Below are 23,032 nucleotides of genomic sequence, written 5' to 3' on the forward strand. Positions count from 1 at the left end.
TATCTTCACCTTTAAAGTGACTAGTTTTATTTAAAAAAAAAAATCCTTATCCAGTAGCTTGGAATTCTGTGATAAGTACTGAGGATATGACAATGGAGTCTTGAATTTATTTTTGATAATTCTACTATTAATACAAAGAAATTCACAATTTTATTCTAATATAACCCTGAAAATATCTCTCCGAGAGATTTATGACCAGCATTAGTGGTCTCACCGGATGTAAAGAAACAAAAATTAGAGGAAGGCTGAGTTGTTCCCCTATGGCTCAGCAAGCCACCACATAAAGCAACAGTTCTGGGAACATGCGTTCTAAAACACTCACACCTGGTTTTCACCTGATTTGTGCAAATAAGGACTGAAAGGGGGAACTCGTTTACACCTTACTTGAAGCAAAAAGGGAAATACTCATGAACTGTAGATTTTGAAGAGAAAAAACAAAAAAAACTATGAGCTTGTCATTAAAATTCACATTAAAGGGTTTCTCAATGCGCTGTAGACTTCCAAAGGACTAACATACAATTCCCATTATGCTCCACTTTCATTTCTAGATGCATAGGGAACATTTATGTTGAACTTACTGAGTGAAATCCCTCCCCAGTTTTTCTTCTTCCTGCTCTCATTTTCTCTACTAAAGTATGTGCTCTGTGAACATGCATTCACCTACCCATGTGTGTGCTTCGCATGTGCTTGGAGGGTGCACATGTGTGTAGAAAAATTATTTCCTGGTAGTGCTTACTGCTCTGGTGAGACTCAAGGAAGAACACAGTGAGACCTAAGATCTAATAATGACCCTGGGAAAGCCTGTGAAATACTCGTTCCTCTGTACCTCTACCCCTGCTCTCAGGGACCACCTGAACTAAGGTGGGGATAAGGATGACTTAAAGCTCATCCAGTATAGCAAACAAGTGGACCACTCTCACCCTCCTCTGAGTTAAGAGAACTAGGTAAAGCCTGAGACGGCCCTAACACACTCCCAAAGTGACTCTTCCTTAACCAACCCAGGGATGAAGCTTTGAGGAGCCATTTGATGAGTGTCACTCCTTACCGACAAGAAATTTGTATGGTTACAAAAAGCCCAATGTGTTGACCACGAGTGACTGTAGAAAACAGAGAGGAATGGTGGTCCCCAGAGGCTAAGGCGAGTAGGGATCAGGTACTAAGAGGGTGAATGAATTAACTTACAATTAGGTAGAAGGAAGAATGTTGGTGTTTGATTAGTCGTAAAGCAGGTTTGTGGCAAATTATAATGCACCACATATTTCAAAAAGCTAGAAGAAAGAATTTTTAATGGTGTTACTGTAAATAAATAATAAATATTTGAGGATATGGAGGAAACACTGATTTAAACTTATAATAAACATATGGAGTATATCAGTACTTCATATACTGCCCATTAGCATCACAATTTTTATGTTTTCTATGTGCCATCTGAAGTGTGGACCCAGACCACAGCAGCCATAGCACCTGAGGTGGTTAGCAATGGAGACTCCTGGTTCACACCCCAGATCTGTATTTGTGCTGATGGAGATTTACAACCGTGGCAATGTGGGGTTACAAACTCCCCAGAGAGGTCTTTCCCAGAAAACCCTGTGAAGAGGCTCACCCCCATACCTCCCACGCTCCCTGACCACAGGGCAAGCCACAGCCCCCCCACCACCACCCCGTCTGAGGTCTGCAGGCCAGGTCAAGGCCATCCTTCCCGTGTGGATGTGTCTGTTGTCTGTCTCAGCCAGCAACTTCCTCCAGTGGCTTTCCTCACCCAACCAGTCCGAGCCTGAGCCTGGGGACACCCATCAAAGCACTGCCCTGTGGCTGAGGAGAGGGTAGGCTCAGTCCATTCATTTCCCAGGCCCCTCCCTCCAGCATCCTGCATAAACTCAGACAACTTAAGTCATCCTTATCGTCAAACTAGCAAATGTGGCTGTATGAGGGCAGAAACACAGGAAAAGGCCAAGACGAAAAGGAAGAACGCATAAACCAGTGCACCACACCCTCCAGTCTCTGCAAGGCCAGATACTCCTTCCTCTTGCCTAGCAGGATGTAACATCTCCGGCTTATTTTCCCTTCTCTTTGTGCTCTTTTCTCCTTTTCTTTTCAAATAGACGCATTTCAAATGTCAGTGGGTGACAGTGGGGCCAAGTCAAATGGGAGGAGACCAAATAGCTAAAGGATTTGATCTTTGCTGTAAGTTACTTCAAGGGAAGCTGGGGACCTTGCCCCATGCAGAGAATGGAGGATTCATGAGTAGCTCAAATGGGCATTTGTTGTGCTAACTCAGACTCTCTCTAGCTAACCTTCATTTCCAGACCTGAACCATAGTGGTTACATGCCTGAAAGAGAATTCCTTCCCTTCTTTCCACTTCCCACTTCCCTTAGCCCCGGAGGGAATGAAAGAGAACAAGACCGAGGTTAACTGAGGGAGACAATACAAAAGAAGGGGGTTCCCATCTAAAAGCCGAGTCACTGACTGTGGTCAGTTTTTCATGTCTCCCTTCAAAAAGCCCCAGAGAGAGATTTAGGTAAATTGGTCCCCTCCTTACAGAGATAGCCAGATGAAAATCAGAACCGAACACTGCCCTGCCCCAAGAGAGGCTAAAGCTACTCAGGTGTCTTCTCAGAGGGCCTGAGTGTCGAGGGACATCCCATATTTTAGATGAGTAATACAGGCTTACTTGTCTAATGCCTTACTGAGTCTTGTCAACACAGCAGCCAAGTAGAAATTATGTCTGCATGCTGCATAGGGCCATAAATCCAAGGTGCTGTGATGTCCTCAGTCATTCCATATTTCAAGGCAAGGAAGTTTATTCCTACAAGGATGTTAATAATAAATGCAAATGTTCAAGAAGGGGGAAAGTTTGCTTTTACCCCAGGCCTCTCACAGCCCCATCACTGAGCTAGAGAATTTGAGGCATTTTGGGTAGGATTCCCAGTGGGCATGGAGCTGGTCCACCAGAGTCCTCACTCACACCTGGTGGACTGGGAATGGGAGGTGACTGGCGCTCTAGGTTTAATGTGATCACAGGGATCATTTGAGGATGGTATTGGAACTATAGTTTAAGGTGTTCATAGGAACAGATAAGGATGGAGCTGGGAGGACAGTTCCAGTGATAATTTGCCCAGAATGTACAAAGCCCAGGCTTTGGTTCCTTTCACCACATAGCTACTGGTCCTGATACACACCCTACTGCAGCACTTGGGAGATAGAAATCAAGGTCACCCTTGGCTACCTACACAAGACACCATTTCAACGGGCTGGAGAGATGACTCCAGGATAACAGAGCCTGACAACAAGCTTGATAACCTGAGTTTGACTCCTGAAACCCTCATATTGTCCTCTGAACTCCATTGTAGCAAAAAGAAATATATTTGAAAAGTTTCTACCCCCCAATAAGCCTTTCCGCCAATACAGCAATCCAAATCAGACCAAATCAAAGCGAATTAGAAAAAGCCCATGTTTAATGGATACAGAGCTCTCGGATGACCTTCCAGCCCCCTCAGAGAGGAGATGGAAAAGGGATGCTGGAAAAACCACAAGTTTCTGGGGGGCAGTTGAAATACCCTATGGGAGTGGTCTTAAGAATCTCTGGGGGAGGGACCATCGTTGTGCAGGCTGAGATGCAGCAGGGTTTGGAGGGAGATGGAGAAGGGGGACTTGGGCAGAACCTCCACCATATCATCCCAGACTCTTTGGGTATATGGATGCCAGCAACTGGGGCAAAGATTTTATCATAACATCCCAGACTCTTTGGGTATATATGAATGCCAGCAACTGGGGTAAAGCTTCCACCTTAACAATATTTTTATTGTTAATAAAATAACATCCATCCAAAAATAAATCAATTTAAAAGGGGAGCGAAGAGGGGAAACTGATGAGACACTGGATCTGAGCAAGTCAGATACTTCCTGCATGAGACTGAGAGTCCAGGCTGTCAATTCCAGAATCCCACTTGACAGCCTTTCCCAAACCTTGGCTGGAAACCAAGGCCTCTCCTGCCCTGGACTCAATTCCATCAATACTTTCTGGTCACAGGTCTCTCTCTCCCTCCCTCCTCCCCAGGCACAAGCACTTATTAGTCACCATGCTTATCATAATGTCCTGTCTCTCCAAAACCTGGCCCCCACTCATACAAGATAGTTGTACCTCCTCTATGTTTCCCATCACCTCTTGCTAAACAGAAAGCACAGACTACTGCCACAGGAGGCAGTCTAGGACCAGGGGAAAGAGCAGAGCCTGGGAGCAGAGCCACTACATCTGGTTTCAAGCCTGGCTGTCTGCTTACAAGCTGTACTCACTTGGACAAGTTTTCTAGACCATAGCACCCATGGAACGGGACCTGTGTCACCACCTACAACTGCAATCACAAGAAGTTTCTATGGTTCATTTCAACTTTCAAAAAAATTGTCAAATTGCTATTAAAAATAGATTGACCACCGGTGCCACAGAGTTGGCAAATTTCTATTTCTCTAGCACACAAAATTCCCATAATTAAAAATACATATCCAGGAAGACAGAATTACTGTTCTATTTCTCCCCAGTCCCAAACCCAGTGGTTCACAAGCCTTAAGTTTCTGATGTCAAAAAAGGAGAGAGGGAGGGAGGGAGGGAGGGAGGGAGGGAGGGAGGGGAGGAGGGAGGGAGGGGAAGGAAGGGAGAGGGAAAGATGCCTGCCTAACCTGGTATTTTCCAACTTTATTTGACCATGAGGTCATTCTCTCTCTTGTAAAGGCTTTTTTTTACCATTCCAGAGAATTATTTGAGGTTCTAAGGAACACACACCAAAATTTATATAGTTTTCCTCTATTTGTTTTTGAAACACAGAGTGGAATATATTGATTTTCTTTTAAGGAGTGTGAGCACACTCACATGTGTACCTACCCTACATGCCACACAGCTCAGTAGTGTACCAGATGTCCATGTATCAACTGCTCAGTTAGATTTTAAGAGCTGACAGCTTTACACGAAGTTATAAAACGCACAACTTACATTTAGTTGTACACACATTAATTAATGTTCCTTCATGCCCCATTTAATCTGTACATAGGCTGTTTTGCAGGCTAAATGTGTAATTAAAGGCTTCTGTGTTGACCATAGGTATACCTGGTACAGATGTCTGCTTAGCCTGGGATGTCAAATCTTGCTGCTCTAGCCTGGCTTTCCCCTCTCTCACGTTGTGTGAGCTCCCTGGGCCTCCATGCCCTCAGTGTGAAGGAAAAGCACTGGACCAGATCACCTTGAAAGCCTATTCAGCATCACCACTTATATTTCAAAATCCTTCCCCCAGCCAGCCTCACTCACCATGACTGCCTCTCTATGGTCTAAATATTTGACTTGTAAAATGCGAACAGATTTCATTTACTAAAAGCCTCTAATCAAAACCAAAACCTTTTACTTAAACAATTAGAAAACAATTAGCCGGGAGAATAAAAACAATTTTAATTTGCTAAATGGGCTTCCTCCCTCCTAATAGATATGGACAAGACCCTAACTAATGCTTCTGACCACATGCAAACCACCCAGCCATCACTGTGTCTGTGGATGGAGGTGCATGTGGGCTGGCTTGATTTCCTATTAGGAAAAGTGTAAGGTGTTCACTTTAACCTCAGGCTACCATGCTGATTCATGTTTAAACATGTGCCTAACGTTAGAAATGTTAGTGCTTTTTGCGCATTGATCTGCCCTGAAGCTGAAGCACAGATGGATCTCACACCAGCCCAGAATTCTACATACCTTTCCTCATACTTGGTGCAATGGCTGGAGACTAATGAGCCTCTCCTGAGACGTGGTCCCCCTGAGGGTACTTTTGAGCCTGGTTGAGATGAACAATCAGAGGCCCTTTTAATTAATGAAATGTGAGTGCAGTTAGCCCAAGTTCTAGTAGATTCTATCCAGAAAAAAAAAGTCTTTATTTCACACGACACTCAAAGGGATCAATAAGGAAACGTTGCATTTTCACCATTATCCAATAGCAGCATGGACTACATTTAACAGGCTGCCTTTATTTGGTGGAAAGCAAAGTTTTTTAGTTGAGAACACAAAGGGAGTGTTTGCCAAAACCTCATAAACTGACCTTTTTCCAGTTTCTTTTCTTAGCCTCTGATATCCACATACTTTAATTATTTGGCAGATTATTTCATTCCTCTAAATTGTAGTTTTCTGTTTAGAAAGCAAAACAATGGTCTGAGCCATCTCAATTCTGGAAATTCTTCGTGTTTGCCTTCCTTTGTCCCCTCAAGGCATGCATACTTTTCATCCTAAGCAAGGGCTTCTTCACCTCTCTGAGCCCCCAGCTAGTTTTCTTCTTTACGAAGGAAAAGGCTGGATTCCAGTGCTTATAACTAAGAGAATTCACACATAAATATTGGGCACTGAAGGCTTGAGTTAGTCTACTCATAGTAGACCATGTAGTGCCGTATACAATACTTTGAACAACAGACTTGTGTCATCACAGTTCTGAGGGTTAGACGTCCAAGTCAAGGTCAAGATTTTTGGCCAGATTTTCTTCCGAGGACTCTCTCCTCAGCCTGAGATGGCTACTTCCTCATAGCTGTCATATTGTTATTCTTTAATCTGTGTTCTGAATCTTCCTTATTAGGACAGCAGTTTTATTGTATGCCCGTACATTCATCCAGTCCTCATTTCCCTTGATGATTTCTGGAAGGTTCTGTCTCTGAACAGTCACAATATTGAAACTCTGACAGGTAGGACTTCAACATATGAGTTTGGGGGCACCTACATGCATTTACCTTTTCTTTTGTTTTTCTGTGCTTTCCAACTTCTCTTGTATTCTCCTCCCCTCTTCGCTTACCCTCACTCCGTATGAGTCCATTTCAGTGGGGGGGGGGAGGGACAGCAGGGCCCAGACCACCAGGATCTGAAGGCAGCTCTGTGTCTGCCTCTGAAGCTACAGAGGCCATTTCCCAGTCATGAACTGTCAACCAGAACAACAACCCTATATTACAGAATTCTTGGGAGAATCCCCTGGCTTCATTCAGATAAAGCTGTTCAGTAGGGATCAGTAAATGTTGACTCTTAGCATTCTATTTGTCTGGACATGACTGTGGAGCTGCCCATGAGGGGCCAACTTGCACAAAAGAGATTGGTAACACATTCTGGTCGAAGGAGCCTGAGACGGGCACTCTGAGGTAGGAAGATAGCCAAATATTACTGCTAGAAATGCATCTGCCAGAAAGCAATATGGAAGCCTGTGGAGAGAGATGTTCTGTAAGAACAGAGTGGCTTTAGGTGACTTTCTGGATGATAAGCCATCACGTAAGGTGGACTGTAGGAATCTTTCTGTTGCTTCTGCACAAGGCCCAGAGTGAAATCTTTGCAGTGAGCCCCACAGGATGAAGATGAAGGACACCAAGAGCTGGGGTCCTGGGCACAGACATCAGCCTTCTCAGGGGACTCCAGACCCATGGATAGTGCTGGGGAACTGTTTAAGCAGTGAATACCATTGTGTAGATGAAAGTTATAAGTACACATGACGTAAGAAAGGACAAGAGAGTTGCCTCTTGGGGTTTCGTTAACTAAGAAGAAGGCATTTTACACCAGGAAGAAGCCCTCCATCAAAGCTGGGTAGCAGTGATGCGTGCCTTTAATCCTAGCACTTGAGAGGCAGAGGCAGGCAGATCTCTGTGAGGTAAAGGCCAGCCAGGTCTACAAAAGTGAGTTCCAAGACATCTAGGGCTGTTATACAGAAAAACCCTGTCTCAAAAAAAATGGAAGAAGAAGGAGGGAAGAAGAAGAAGAGAAGAATGAAGAGAAGAGGAGGAGGAGGAAGAGGAGGAGAAGGAGAAAGAGGAGAAGGAGAAGAAGAAGAAGAAGAAGAAGAAGAAGAAGAAGAAGAAGAAGAAGAAGAAGAAGAAGAAGAAGAAGAAGAAGCAGCCCTCCATCATTAGGGACAAAGGTATTGGCTAATGAAATTTAGATGGTGAAATGCTGTGGCCATGAGCATGCTGAAGAGTTGAGTAGTACTTAAAGTTAGGTAGCACTTAAAAGGAAAGGAATGGCTGTTCTGGGGCCTAGATGCACATTTGCACAAGTTATCCAGACCAGAAACTCTACCTCTGAAGCACATCAGGTGTCTTTTCTAAACAAAATAGTAGGGTTCCTGATGGATGCCTGAGAAGTCCAAGTGGAGAACAGGGCTTTGACATTATAACCCACTCAGCTTACTCCACCACTTAATGAAGCATGAGTAGTGTTAGAGTTTGGTTATAAAAAGGCCCCCAAACTCATGTGTTAAAGTTTTGGTCCACAGCACTATTAAGGGGTAACTGAACCATGAAGATGTCAACATCCACTATATTTTCATCAATAGATTAATCTATTATGCAACCGAATAGGTTGTATTTATATATTTAATAATATATATACACATATGTATGCATTCTATATGTACATAGAGTCTGTATGTATGTAACAACTGAAAAAGAGGTCATGGTTCTAAAAGAGAACAAGGGGGTCTACAGGGAGGGTTTGGAAGGAAGAAAGAGAATGGGTGATCTAATTATAATCTCAAATTTAAATCTATTCATGATTTTATAGCTGAGTGAGCTATTAGGAAGTAGGGGCTGGATGGAGGAAGTAGGTTGTTGGAAGCACTGGGGATATGTCTTTGAAGGGCATATCTTCTTCCTGCCTCCTTCCTATTGCTTTCTCTTCCATCTGATCCAGCTTCCTGACCTCCATCTGATAAACAGCCTTGCTCTACTACACTCTGCTACCATAATGTTCTGTGTTACCACAGGCCAAAAGCACCAGAGCCAAATGGCCATGGATTGAATCCTCTGAAACCTATAAGCCAAAATAAACTTTGTCACAGTGATAAAAACGAATGCCACAGAAATGGGCAGCCTGAGTGTGGTGCCATACAGAGGGAGTCCTTACATCTAGGCTGGAGCTGAGGAGATATGAATACTCCCATAGGCAGGCAAGGCTGAATAAGGAAGGGCTAAACTGAGCATCTCTGATGCTGCTTCTCAGTCTGTGAAGTCAAGGGAAGAAGCGAGGCTGGGAGTGTTAGGTGAAGCTTTCTTCACACAAAAGGGAAGAGATGAGGCATCTGACTCCCTATGTAGCCTCCCCTGGGGTAACACACTATAACCCTAGGACACAAGTGTATTAGCATGTCAGAATTACCAGTGAGCATATTTAGGGTCTAAGAAATGATGGAGGCTAGACCAACAGAGTTTGCACTTAGGCTACAAAAATGCCCCTGCCATATCTGAGCTTCCCAAGCTCCAGGCCAAACTCAACTTCTGCTAGTTCTTATAAGAATTCAGGTCTGGGTACCAGCCAAGCTTCTGAATTATGATTCTTTTTGAAATGTGAGGTCTGACTGTTAAGAATAAACAGTGACATGGGGCTGGGGATTCTGCTTACTAGCAGGGCACTCACCTAGCATATACAAAGCCTTCTGTTCAGTCTCCAGCATTTTAACTAACAACTAATGAAGTAGAATTCCACATTTAAACACAGTGTGAACCTCATAGAGCTCACCCGAAGGCCACCAACTGTGCCCTGTTGTCTAGTAACCAAGTAAAAGCCTAAGAAAGAATGCATCTCAAAGACAGTGGACACTCCAGTACCAGACCTTTGCTCCTTCAGTAAAGGGCAGAGGAAAAGGGGGAGGTCCCTCAACAATAAGAAGGAGTCCAGGAGGGCTAGGGACAGGATGCAAGGTCTTAGAGGTCCCTAAAGCCTGGTGGATGTGAGAGACAGCTTCACAGCCCTAAATGGAATCACGGGCTTTTATTCATACATACAGGGAGATAAAGGTTTCTCATTGCTTGCCAGAATCGGCCTGCTTCCCTAAGCTCGAACTCTCTATTGTCCTTAGCATTCATACTTTAGGGCAGAGCAACTGAGAAGCTGAATCACCAGTCTGGGAGGACATCCTAGTCCTTCCTTCCTTCCCCTTTGCTCCCCTCCCCTCACTAATTGTTTCCAGGGCTAGCGCTGGGGGCAGAGTTGTCCAAAGGCCTGCTCTGTTCTCCACCCTGCCCCCAAGCCCTTCTTGAGCTGGAACTAGCTCTTCACTTCCCTTCTAAAAGGGCCTTTCATCCGCTGCTATTCCCACCACCAAAACCTCAGAAGGAGAGAGACTTCAAAGTGCTAGGGCCCGGTTTGATTTCCAGTATGTGGCAGGTCTCTCACCAGCGGGGGCTAAAAGAAAGTGCAGGCCCACCACCACTGGGCTTCCTAGGCTTCTGCTCCTGTCTGTGGAGTTGTCATCTGCTCATAGTAACCCTCAAGTCTGCTGTGAGCCTTGCGTTTTTGGAGCCTTCCACTCTGGCTTCTGCTAGAGAAATACACCCTTCAAATCAGAGCTCCCACACAGCTCTGACACACCCTCCTGCTCTGTGGGGGGTCCCCCTTAAGCAAGGCTGACTTGACCTTCCCGTGGGTCTTGAGAACCAGAAGTAAGTCCTTGGCCCAGCTCCTCGAGTTTTCCATCTTCTTGCCCTCCTGATGAGAGTCCTGTTTCCCCAGCATACATACCTAAGGAGGGTCTCATCCACAAACCAGCTGCCAAAGTGGCATATCCTCCTGCTGTAGATGACAACGTGTATGAAATGAGGACATGACCACTCCGAGGTATGGTTGAGGGGTAGATTTTTATTGTAAATATGAGGCAGAGTAAAGAGGCATCTGGAAGAGTCCAGAGCAAGGAGAGAAACTCATACATTGAGCATGCCCAGTAGGCTGAACCAGGCCATGAAGGGGGTGAGGGTGAGAGAGGAAGAGATGAAAGGGAGAGAGCAAAGGAAACTGTGTATGGACCAACAGAACTAACTACGAGAGCACATGGCAGAAATGTCCGGGTTATATAGGAATGAGAAGCTGGGGGAATCAAAACTTATGAATTGGAGAAATTTAGGATAGTGGTTAGGTGGGAAGAGCTGAGAGGAGCCACTGGTACCAAGTGAGCCTGAGGGCCAGCATCACTTTGGTATGGTAATAGTCACCATCGTTAGACAGTTAGCCATTTCCCTGAGTTTCTTTTGGACCTGGCACAAAGGTTATGTTAAAGCCATCAGATTTTGTTTGTTTGTTTTATTCTGCCTGTTGTGTTTATTGAAATTGAGATGGATTTTCAATTTATAGATTTTAAAACATCTATAGTGTGGTCCTTATGTCCCATCAGAACTACACACTAAATATAAACCAAAGTTTCTTCTGCCTTTCATTACCTTCTCATTTTCTTTGTTTGTTTGGTTGGTTTGGTTTGGTTTGTTTGTTGTTTTTTGAGACAGGGTTTCCCTGTGCAGCTTTGGAGCCTGTCCTGGAACTCACTCTGTAGACCAGGCAGGCCTCGAACTCACAGAGATCCACCTGCCTCTGCCTCCCAGGTTCTGGGGTTAAAGGCCTGTGCCACCACTGCCCGGCACTTTCTCATCTTCTTAAGTGAGAGAATGGGCAGAATCCCTGGACAGAAGCATGTCCTTAGCCTGCCTAGACCAAGCGCAAATGAAAAACATTATGGCGCTTCAGACACGGATGTGTAAACTGTCTACTGAATGGTTGCAAATTGGCTGGAATTTTGAGCAATGGGTTCTGATTCATCTGGAACCATTATTTGCAACATTAAGTACCTGAGACCTGAAGGTGAGCAGTCATGAGGAGTAACGATCATCTGTTTCATGGACCAATCAAAGAACTGAAGACAAATTCTTATCTATTTGTTATCCTTAGGATTTGTTCATTCGTTTGTTTTTTTTTTTTTTTTTGGTTTTTTGTTTTGTTTTGTTTTGTTTTGTTTTTTCTGCCCTAAATCTGTTATGGTTTCTGCTTGGGGAAACCAGGTGAACTTGAACAAAATGGGGTAGCTCTTCTCAACTAACTTCCTAAGAGCCAAGACATCATATCCTTCTTACTCTTCCCTCTCCTGCTGCTGTCCCACCACAGCTGGCACATTGAGCAAGGCCAGTGGTATCATCTCTTTAGCCTCAAGTGCCTCATTCAACATCATGCAAATGCTAACTGAAGTGCATTCTCTTTGCAGTCTGTCATACTGGGTTTCAGATGTATGGGAATTGACATGGAAGTCCAATAACCCAATTCAAGCCTAAACTCCTCTATTTGTTAGCAGTTGTGTAACATATGCCCATTTTTTTTTAACCACATAGGCAAGTTGTTTATTTAAACTCTAAAATGGAGATACTAATCTGGTGTTTCGAGGGTGTTGTACGTTTTCAAGGTCCTGTTGGAGGGGACCTCGAAGTGACAGTGGACAGATCTGTGTCAAGCAGCCCTGATTCTGTCTTGCCCTTATCTTCCTTCTTGTCTTTTCTGAGAGAAGCCACCATCTGATTGCAGGGCTTGGCAATGACTTCCTGGATGAGAACAGCATTGTAGTAGCAGCCCCCACCCCTCCTCTTTATTACCCAGTGCTAGCACACACTGAAGTTACTCAGGGAGCCTAAAGAAATATCAGTGCCCAGATCCACCTCCCTTTAGGAGATCAGGATCTAGCATTGGACATGAGTATTTTCGATTTTTCCCCTCTATTTTTTTTATTTTATGCTTATGGGTGTTTTATCTCATGCATGTCTATGCACCACACATGTGCCTGGTGCCCACAGAGACCAGAAAAGGGCATCAGACCCTGTGGAACTTGAGTTACAGACAGTTGTAAGCTGCCATGTGGTTGCTGGGAAATGGACCCAGGTCCCAAGGAAGATTAGCCAACCCTCCTAACAGTTGAGCTATCTCTCCATCCCAATATGAATGTTAAAAAAAAAAAAGCTCCTCCACTCACATGAATGGACATCAGCCTTACCTCTGGGGTACAGTGATAAAGAGATCAGTCTCCAGATTCAGGCTCATGGGCTATACAGTAATGAGCAGCGTTTCTTGTCCCATTTATTCACCTGGAAACCAGTCAACAGAACAGTGTTTTTCAACACAGAGAGAAGGTGAAGACACTTGTAGAGCATCCAAAGGGAAACAAATGAGGAAACATGACCTTCTCAGGTGTTTCATCCATGTCAAGAGGAGAAGCAATCACTGTCCATGTGCACTTATATTGCATTGGAGGCCTGCTTGGTTGAGGGTTTCGGGGAAAAAAAAGAGCAAGTTGGGAAATTCGTATGAAATCAGCCTCTAATTGCAAAGGATAGCGAACAGAGACTTTGGGAAATAATATGCTGCCATCTTCTCATTGCACAGAAGAAACTGAGGCTAGCCAGGCAGAGTAACTGACTCAGAACATACCAGATTGGTATAAGCCATTGCCTTCAGTCATAATCAAATACAAGGTCAAGAGGCTGCCAGCCTTCCTTTTGATCACAGGCGGCCGTGAGAGAGAACACTCCCATCCCTGTCAGGGAACTTGCTTCCACCCCTGTGGATGACACATTGATTCATTGGCGCCACACTCTTGCAGCCCAGGAGGCTGGCCAAAAGACAGCTGTCTTGGAGCACGGGCGCCTGTGGGGAGTGACAGCAAGCAAGTTTCTTTCTTCCTTTTCAATCTGGAAAAGCTGCAGTGAATGAGTGTGTACAGAATTAAAGCCAGGATATGGGGACAGAGGTATCTTCGTCAGAGCACCATTCAAGACAGACAAGCCAACCGCTCAGCATGTTGAAGTCATCTGTCTAGCTGAAGGATCGTCGCCCCACCCCACCCCCATTCAGTTTATTTCAGATGTGGAAGGCCAGGGTTTTGGGGAGCTGTTTGAGTCCTGACACTTAAGCTGCTTCTACACTGCTGATTTATAACAGACCTTTCATGCTGGAAACGCCGGTTGCCTCTTTGTATGCAACTCAGACTCCCTCCTTACCCATCCCCAATTCTGTTTCTCCAGTGCTGCATGGAGATGAAAAACCAGAATATAAAATATGAAATCTGCTGGTGACAAAGAGAGGCCAGGAAGCCACTGGTTACATGGGTTTGAAAGTGGAAGCCAGGTGCATTCTCTCCAGTATGGCTGCAGACTGTCTTTGAAACAGATGCCGACTGCCCCCCCCAACCCCCTCTGCACCATTCTCTTTGCATAGAGGAGGCGCAGAGTTCCAGAATGGGAGACAATAGGCATTAATATCCATTGGAATGACAGCTGCTTAGGACTAGCTCTGCTCAGGACACGTGTCCCCCAAGCAAAATGATTAGTGCTCCAGCAGAATACGATATTTGTGGGTAATCAAACACGAATGGCAGATCGTTTGGACTAATGGAAAGCAGGATTCACATCAACCTTTCTGGAAAGTTCCCACCAAGAATAAATATTAAAGTTAGTTCATCGCAATAGCCGCCTTCCCACTCATAATATGGTGGATTTGTTTAGTGTATCCTGGGAAAACTTACCTGCCTTGCCAGAGTGTTATGAGGATTAATTAATGTTTGTAAAGTGCCTGGAATTCCACTGAAGAAATGTACCTTGTCGATGCAAATTATTATCATTATATAGTGCCTTTCATCCCAGAATCTCAAAGTGCCTCCCCAACAATTAATTAAGCCTCACTACACCCCTGTGAGAGAGTTAAGCATCATTCTGCCCTCACTAATACAGGCAGTGTCTGCACCTGAGTCAGAGTCTAATGTTTAAGTCACTCTCCGGGAGGGAGTGGGGCGCCATTAGCAACTGTCCCTAAGTGCTTCATAATGCACACTCGCTAACAATGCAAGGCAAGCACTATAGCTGATACCTGTGGCCAAAAGGACTTGTTTCATTTTGTTTAATCTTTGTCTGGGCTCCTTGTTTTATTTTTCTCCCTCCCCTGAAAAGCAATAAGATGCTTGTCAGATGAGAGCTCAATTAGTAGCTATAACCAGTTATATCGTTCAAACGACACCTTCTAATCCCATTCTTTAGCATCTGAAACTCCAGGCATAAATTTCATCCTTCCTTCACTAGTCACACCCCTCAGAAAGAGTTAACTTACCTTTACCAAGATTGTTAATGGCCTTATGAACAGAAGGAACATTTGGATATGTGTTTGCAATCTGGGACCAGTATGTCTGTCTCACATGTGAGCAATTCAAGTATGTATAGTAATTCTCTTTTCAAGGCAAGTGCAGCAATTCAGAAACACAAATCCCTTGTATCGGCTCCTTTTAAAAGGAGCCTGAAAATCAAGAGTGCATGTGTAACATTCCAGGGTGCAGTATGTGCTGGAGACAGATCTGCTGCACTGTCTTTACCAAATGCATTTGGAAACAGAACCTTTTGGCATCATTTCTGTACAGGAGATTCCTGGGTAGGAATCTCCTCGGGAAGCCTACAGCTAGTCATGAACACTTGGGGAGGAAAATCATGATTTCCAACTCTACTCCTACCTCAGTGGTAAAGTCGCTGCATGATAGCAGAATCATCTATCCTGAAGCTCCACCTTCCTCTTGTGCAGATCTTGGAAATGGAAGGCCAGGTTTCCAGTGATGCTGACCGTCTCCCACTCATGTTACCTGGAGAAATCACTAGCATCCTTGAGGTCCTATTTTCTCACCTAGAAAACGGGGATAAAGCAGCAGCCCTGTGTGCTTTCCATGTTGCTGTGTAGATGGAATGCAACTGTTTCTATGTGGGAGCACTTTGTAAAGCATGAAAGCTATACATGTGTAAGAGGCTGGTGACAGCAGGAGTCACTCCACCAAAAGAACTCTGTGGTTCTAGGAAAACAAACTTGCTCATCATTGTAGCTCACACTGAAGCAGCCACCTCATAAGCTGTGCTTATGATGGACACTAAATAGCACCCAAAAGGAAAACCAAAGCTGAAAATCTGAGTTGCTGGTTGTGCTTTTGTTGGTCTGGCTTCCCCCACCCGACCCTATCTACTCTCCTAATTCTATCAAGCAACTCTCCCCTCACAGCATGCAATTTGGTTGGGCTTTCATACATGGAATCTCACCTACTCCTTCAAACACAGTGAGTAGGTGACCCAAGTGAGCCAATCAGATTATTCCATCCTTTGGTCTGGGTATTAACCCAAGAATGGCCATTTAGATTCTTTTCAATGATTTATGTACAAATGTGAGTAGAAAGAAGTCCCATTTCCAAGACATTGCTAAGCTGGGAGGATGGGTGGGAATGCTGTTATGGAGTATTATTTTAAGATGTGTTACATTCATTTATGCTGTGAAAGATTTGTTTAATGATGCAAAGATGTGTTGCATTTGATTAACTCTGTGAAGCTGTGTTGCATTGCCTGCCTAAAACACCTGATTGGTCTAATAAAGAGCTGAATGGCCAATAGCTAGGCAGGAGGTGCTGGCAGGTAGAGAGAATAAATAGGAGGAGAAATCTGGGAAGAAAAGACCATGGAGGAAAAGGAGAAGGAGGAGGACTCCAGAGGCCAGCCACCCAGCTACCCAGCAAGCCATGGAGTAAGAGGTAAAGAAAGGTATATAGAAAGATAGCAGTCCATAGGCAAAAGGTAGATGGAATAATTTAAGTTAAGAAAAGCTGGCTAGAAATAAGTCAAGCTAAAGCTAGTCTTTCATAAGACTTATTAGTCTACATGTGTATGATTATTTGGGAGCTGGGTGGTGGGCCCCCCAAAGAGCAAAAAGTAAAAAGAGTTAAAAAAAAAAAAAACCCTACAGAATGCCATCAAGCAGAGACAAGCCAAAGCAGGAGATAGTCATTTAGAACACACATGTGCTGTGGGACACTGGCTCAATGCCTTGACTTTATTTATGTTCCTGGATTAAGCTGTGCTATAACTCCTGGTTGGTCCTCTGATTATGTGAATCAATGAATTTCCCTCTACTTAAAGATGATTTCAGTTGAATATCTATTCATCCCAATAGTGAGAGGCTTAACTTATACTGTCACAAATCAGTGAGCAACAGATAAGACTTACCAGTTTACTTTTGGGAGAAAGTGAGCCACTGAACCTCAACCTCTGACTGGAGGAAACAACTTTTCTGAATGGTTTCACAGTTCCTATGAAGCAGAAAGAAAAGGTGATTTGAAATCGCCCTATTTTCCAAAGGCTATAATATAGTAGGCCTCCTTATATGCTGGGGCTTTATTAGAAGTTTAGGGTCAGCAGGATATGATGGTAAATGTCTTTAATCCCAGCACTGGGGGTGTGGGGTAGAAGCAGGCAGATCTCTGTGAGTTCAAGGGTAACCTGATCTACATAGCAAGTTTCAGTCTAAACAAGGCTTCACAGTGAGACCCTGCCAGAGACAAAACCAAAAGCAAACAAAACAACCCGAGATACATTCTTCCAGCCTGCTCCTTATACTTAATCCCTACTGTCACTACCAACCCTTTTCCTGATATGAGTACATTCATTTGGGTTTCCCCCTCTTCTGCTCCCACCCCATCAGAAGTCTATTCAAACCCCACTGTTCTGCCTCTTGCATCAGGGTTCTGAATAGGATTCAGTGCTGTCCCATCAGCAGAAGGGGAACTCTTTAAATACAAGGTCAGAAATCCCAAATACTTAGTCCCCTACTTGGTTGTGTCAGTTTGTTGCTATGGTAAAAAAAACTGAGAAAGATGACTTTCTGGAGGAAAGGTTTTCCTTGTGGGGGAAGAAGGCACCATTTCAGATGGATCAATGCGTGGTCAGTTGGCAACAGTGAGTGCTTTTAGGTATGTCACAAAACAAAGACATTATGGCAGAAAGGCATGGTGAAAGAAAGCTGCTCACCATCTGGGAGTCAGAAAGCAGATAGAGATGAACCGTTTTTGGTGTAAGAGAGCACCCTCAAATACAGCCTCAGTGGTTCACTTTCTTAACCAGCTCTACCCGTTAAGCCCTTATTTAGCCAAGGCCTTACATATGGATTAATGTTAACACTCCTGCAACCCAATCACATCTCAGTGTCACCACCAGCTGAAGATGAAGCCTTCAACAGATGAGCCTTAGAGACATCTTGTATCCAATAATAACACTGATCCATTATAGGAGTTGTGCGTTTGTTAAATTGTCATTGGTTGTGATATGTTACTCATATTTAAGGGAAAGCTAAGCTGCAAAAGAATGAGTTTCTCTTTTCTCTCTCTGTCTCTCTCTGTGTGTATGTATGTATGTATGTATGTATGTATGTATGTATGTATGTATGTATGTATGTATGTTAACTCATGGATTTTTGTTGACTGAATTGAGATATCTATATACTAGAGTACATGGCTATCAGCTCTCTGTCTATGTCTAATGGCTTGGGTTTTAATATTGGCAAACTGCATGACTTTGAAAAGTAATAGCTCTATGTGTTTGACTCTTCTTATCTATAAAGGGGAGAACAAAATTAAAACCCCAACATCATTATTGTGAAAACTGAATAGACTTGCTCTAGTAGAGTATTGGAACAGTGCCTGGATTGTAGCAAATCCTCAATAGATGTAAGCTGGTGTTACTATGAATGACATCCAGACTTCAGTACACTTTCAGCTGTGAGTGTAGACATAGAATCAATCAGCAATTCTCTACCACACAAGATATACTTCATATTTCTTCTTTAGTCTTTGGCCTGAGAAATTCAGATACTGTTTCTACACACTGAATCGCTGTTCTATGGGGTTGGGCAGCAAATGGCATGCTCATGTAAGATGATCATTTTGTATGACCACAATGACAAGTCACAGATGACATCTGGAGACACCTAATGGAAGCCCTCAAGATGAATCTGAGGACACTGCTCATGAAGCTACCATGAAGAAATCACAGTGCTCTTTTTTCTCTCTCTCTTTCTTCCTTCCTTTCTCCCTTCTTTCCTTTCGTGTGTGTGTGTGTGTGTGTGTGTGTGTGTGTGTGTGTTTGCCAATAATTTCTTCTGGCTTGCTATTTTGTGAACATTTGCTTTTCTTTACCATGCCCCCATGGTTGATTTTCGGCCTACATTTATTTTTGGGCACACACTTCTCTTTTTCACCCAGTTGCCTTCCCCACCAGCCTTCATTTAATCTTTGCTCACATAGCTTGATGTGAGTGTCAAATGGATGAAAGGTTTCTCCTGGTAAAGTGAGTTCATGTGTCCTTGGGGGTCTCCCTCAAGGTACCTTCTGACCTACATGCACTTTATTCGTAGAGCTTTGAAATTTGTTCAGCTTGCTAACAAGTCGGAGACTATTTACAGAGCAGAGATGAGTCAAATGGGGAACATGAACAGATGGAGAAGAGCCAGTTGTGTTTCAAGTACATTTCCCACGTTGGAATGTGTCAATGCCTGGCGGTACACACTGCCTGCAAGTCACCCACATAGTATAAAACTGATTTCATTTACTAACAAGTGCCTTTGTTTTGCCATTACATAATCATAAATGTGTCCCAAAGAGGAACCATTAGAATGTAAGCCAGGGCAAGCAGCCAGCCAGACATGAGTTCTAGTCCTATTATGGAACAGGACCTACCATGTCCCTACAAATCCTCGGTGGCCTTTCAGGACTGGGCCAGGGCCATGCTGTGATGCCACTCTTGTCTGATGGCTTGTCTTCCATCTCATTGTCTGGTGAGCCAGATTTCCAGGCATGTGGGGAGAAATGTGTGACAGATAGTTGACATTGATGCCCTAAGGTGGCCAGACCTATCCCAACCCCTACACCATGCCTATTCCAGCAAAATCACTGCTCTAATAACAGAACTCAGCGCAGCTTGAGAAGGGCCTGAAGAGGAACCCATACCCCCATTTCCTCCCAAGGCCTTGCTGTTAATCTCAGCAACTGAAAGAGCAATCAGTCAGCGATCCACTTAGCAGGCTCTAAACACCCCCGCTGCCACATCCACCCAGAGGAAGGAAACCGCTTTCAGGGGTAGATGCATCTCAAGAAAGTTGGCTCCAAAATGGATTTCTGTAAAAGAGAATTCCATTTTCTCTTGGCTTCCATTCCAAAATTGGAAAATTTGTCACACTGGGAGAAAGAATCCTCACAGGAGATGAGAAAAAAATGAACATCTGGGATGAAAGGAAATTAAGAAACAGCTATCGCATTGGCACACTCTCCTTGGAATATGCTGGAGCCGGCTGGGAGCCACAGACTTGATCTCTGTGTCTCAGATCATCTCTAGCATCTGGAACTCATGGCACCCATGGACCTTATTCACACTTTCCATCTTCCACCTCATCTATTGTAGGATTTCCTCATGATTGAAAGTCCCATTCCTGTGTTCTTGTACCTTACCATATTGTTCGAGTGTGGCTTTAGGCTGAAGCATGGCATCTCACTCACTCACTACTTTATATTCCATTTCATTTCTGTGATAATGTGACATGACTTACAGGCAAAAATGGGACATTTGTATTTGAGGTTCAGTTCTACTTGTTTCCTTTTTCCTCGAATTTCAGGTCCAAGTCTATTTACTTGCCCTAATCAAGTCAATTTTGACATTTTTATATCACGAGCCTTAACACTAAATGCTAAATATCAATGGGTTTTTGTTGGAAGAGTCCAAGAAGTTTTCTAACCTACCGCCCACCCAATTCAGCCCCTACCATCCCCATTCCTGAACACAACCATTTCTGCATCAGCTCTGAAATGAGTTCCTGAGAGGCTGCATAGAGCTTTCTTCGTGAACTGGCCCATGAGATGTCCTCACTGAAAACAAAATCATCGAGTTTTCCAGTAGGCGAAGTTCAAGTCTCCAGGAAGACTCACCCATTACCTGGGTCATTCCCCACTAATGATAACAAAATCTAAATTTACCTGAGACCTGAGGTTTTCCGGCTTCTTTCAGCTTTTCTTTACCTAAGGCAACAGCAGGAGTTTGCTCTCTGAACCCCAACTTTATACCACCTCCCCACCTTCAGATGAAAACTGCTCATTCTTTGTCACTCACTCTCTGAATCAGTGGAATTTTCTGGACCCTATCCACAGAATCTCCCTGCCCTCAAACTTCCTTTTTTGTCATCTATTCCTACTTATTTCTGCTTTTTAAGTGAATAAGGCCATAGATAGCCTTCTCTTAGGTCCCTAAGAGTTGACTACCATCGTCCTTTGATAATGGGGGAAATGTGATCCAGGACACGTAGATAGCAGCTCAGCTTAGCTGACAGTCTGAGTCAGAGACCTCTGATCTCTCTTTATGCACCATGGAGGTGAGGTCAAGAGCACCTCTTGCTACTGGTCTCCTTCAGATCTGTAGCAAATGACACCTGTCCCTTCATTACAGGTCACATATAATGCAAAACTAGAGAGCTATGTCTTTGCTAGCTCAAGATGGCTGACTCCTAAGTCTCAGAGGCTCTCATCACAGAGGTTTGTTTGGCTCAAAGACTGAAGCAGCATGGCTCAACTGCAGTCAGGCCCTGCTGGCCAGCAGTTGCGCAGCCTTGGTCTGGCATGTGCCATTCTTGTGGAGACAGCACAGAGAAATAACCAGACTCCAGGATGGCCCTCCAAGTATCCACTGACAATTAGCATGTGCTGCTTCTATTCGCATCTCACTAGCCTCTCATATTCCATTTCTAAGGTTGAATGTGTAGACATCAACACCATTCGTTGAAGAAGGACATGTGCCCAGCAAAGGACAGGTAGAGCACGTATAGCAATAATATAATCTGGCTCCATTGGTGACATTCTAGCTTTGGAAAGGCTCCCACTGGGGACCTAATTTGTTTATATCAAGTATACATAAGCTATTGGGTTTTGTTTCTCTGACTAGATTGTTGGAATATTGGCTTAATCCATCTCCTTCTCCTTCTCCTTCTCCTTCTCCTTCTCTTTCTCCTTCTCCTTCTCCTTCTCCTTCTCCTTCTCCTTCATGCCATACCATTCACCCTCTGCCTCCCCACCCCCTATGCTACCCAGCACCTGGGCCTTCATTGCCAGGTTTTCCTATGTGTACTTCCTGTCTGCCCTCCAAAGGCTTCCTCTTATGCTCAAAGGAAGAATGGTATTCTTTCCAGCCTCTGTGTCCTCTCTCTCTCTCTCTCTTTCTTTCTCTCTCTCTCTCTCATACACACACTCTCTCTCTCTCTCACTCTCTCCCTCTGACTCTCACCGTGTGAGTGTGTGTGTGTGTGTGTGTGTTCCGAACTTTGCTTTGACCTCAATGGGTAAGAGAGTTAGTTTCCCTGCTTGATCACTTGTGCATCCTCTCCAAGGTACCATTTACATCCACTGAGCTGATTGACTCATCCTATCTCCTCTATTTCTCCTCCATGTTTTCCCTTCAGTTCCTAAAGAACTACTACTTCTGCATAATTCTTGGGATCATTCTTCTTCCAGGAAAAGCCTGGTTCAGATAAACATTCTTAGGTAGAGGAAGAATATTGCACTCTTCCTTAGCATTGGCTTCTTATTTCAGATCACTGTGCACCCCCAACCCTAAGCCCCCTGATGCCATATATTTCATAGGAGGAGCCAGGAGTTGTCATGCGATGACACCCCTAGATCATCCATGATAAAGACTTACATGTTCTGGGACTTGCTCCTATGTACTAACTGCCTTCCTCTAGTCACATAAAGAACTCTAGTCTGGACTCCCCTCAAACCAACCCATCTTAAAAGCCCCTAGACCATATGACTCACAGGTGCACCACCAATAAGGAATGTTGCCATTGGCCCAGATCAAGAACTTGTCTTGGTTTCCACACACACAAAAAAAAGTTGTGACCTTTTGTCTCTCATGATGCTTGAATGCCTATCCTTGGGCCTAATGCTGCATCTTTGGGATAAAAGATGCTAACCTACAAATTGCCAGGCCCTTTCTTCCAAAAGATGGACAAAGCCAACTACTTCAAATGATGAAAGAACATGCCCTGAGAGAAGCCTATTGATAGTGATGTCAAGCAGCTCAGTCTCTTTGGAGAACTATGGTGAACGTCTAAAGAACTGTAGGGTGAAAATACCAGTCATCCAGGAAGACCAGCCCATGTCAGGCCCCCACATTTTATAGCTCAAGAAACAGAAACCCTGAAAGTTAAGCAAAGTATGTCACTTGCCTTTCCATGGCTGTGACAAAATACCTGACCAAGTCCACCCAAAAGAGAAAATTTATTATGGTTCAGTTTCCCAAGATTTAGTCCATAATTGCTGGGCCTCATCACTTTGGGCCTGTGGAGATAGTAGCCCTCATGGTATGAACAAATGGCAGAGGGAACATTCAGGAAGCAAAGAGAAATAGGAGA

At 44.1% G+C, this 23,032-nt stretch overlaps 1 long non-coding RNA gene across 1 annotated transcript; it reads right to left on the reverse strand.

Annotated features, from left to right (window-relative positions):
• Window positions 1–11,734: 11,734 nt before the first annotated feature.
• Window positions 11,735–16,897, reverse strand: LOC118238259. Its single transcript, XR_004768054.1, has 3 exons — window positions 16,813–16,897; window positions 15,288–15,454; window positions 11,735–13,491 (listed from the first exon to the last, which is right to left on the reverse strand). It is a non-coding gene; the product is annotated as an uncharacterized LOC118238259 (long non-coding RNA).
• Window positions 16,898–23,032: the final 6,135 nt, after the last annotated feature.

Source organism: Cricetulus griseus, chromosome 2 (assembly GCF_003668045.3).
Source record: "Cricetulus griseus strain 17A/GY chromosome 2, alternate assembly CriGri-PICRH-1.0, whole genome shotgun sequence".
In the NCBI taxonomy this organism is placed as follows: domain Eukaryota; kingdom Metazoa; phylum Chordata; class Mammalia; order Rodentia; family Cricetidae; genus Cricetulus; species Cricetulus griseus.